We start from the raw sequence: 551 nt of genomic DNA, 5'->3' as shown, positions 1-551 counted from the left end.
ATAAATAAATAAATAAATGAGGTTGGACATGGTATCTCATGCTTGTAACCCCAGCACTGGGGAGGTAGAGGCAGGATCTGAATGAAATTCAAGGCCAGCTTCAGCTCCTAGAGATGAAACCCTGTCTCAAAAAGCAAAACGAGGGCCGGGCGATGGTGGTGGAGTTCGAGACCAGCCTGGTCTACAGAGTTAGTGCCAGGACAGGCTCCAAAACCACAGAGAAACCCTGTCTCGAAAAAAAAAAAAAAAAAAAAAAAAAAAAGCAAAACGAAAAGTGCATAGACGGCAAGGTGGCACACACCTTGAATCCCAGCACTTGGGAGGCAGAGGTAATTGGATCTCTGTCGCTTCAGGGACACCCATTTCTAATTGAGTCCCAGGTCAACCAAAATAACATAGTAGGACCTGTATCAAAAATAAAATAAAAATTTGTTAGGGCTAGGTAGCCAGGGAGAGACAAGAGGGGACATTTGGGTAGAAAGAGGCAAGATGTGAGCTTGGTGTGAGTCTGTCTGGGAAGCAGTAGATTGTCGAGTCCGGTCCTTGACAGT

Source organism: Microtus ochrogaster, chromosome 4, assembly GCF_000317375.1.
Source record: "Microtus ochrogaster isolate Prairie Vole_2 chromosome 4, MicOch1.0, whole genome shotgun sequence".
Classification (NCBI taxonomy): domain Eukaryota; kingdom Metazoa; phylum Chordata; class Mammalia; order Rodentia; family Cricetidae; genus Microtus; species Microtus ochrogaster.
This window is presented reverse-complemented; position numbering follows the sequence as displayed.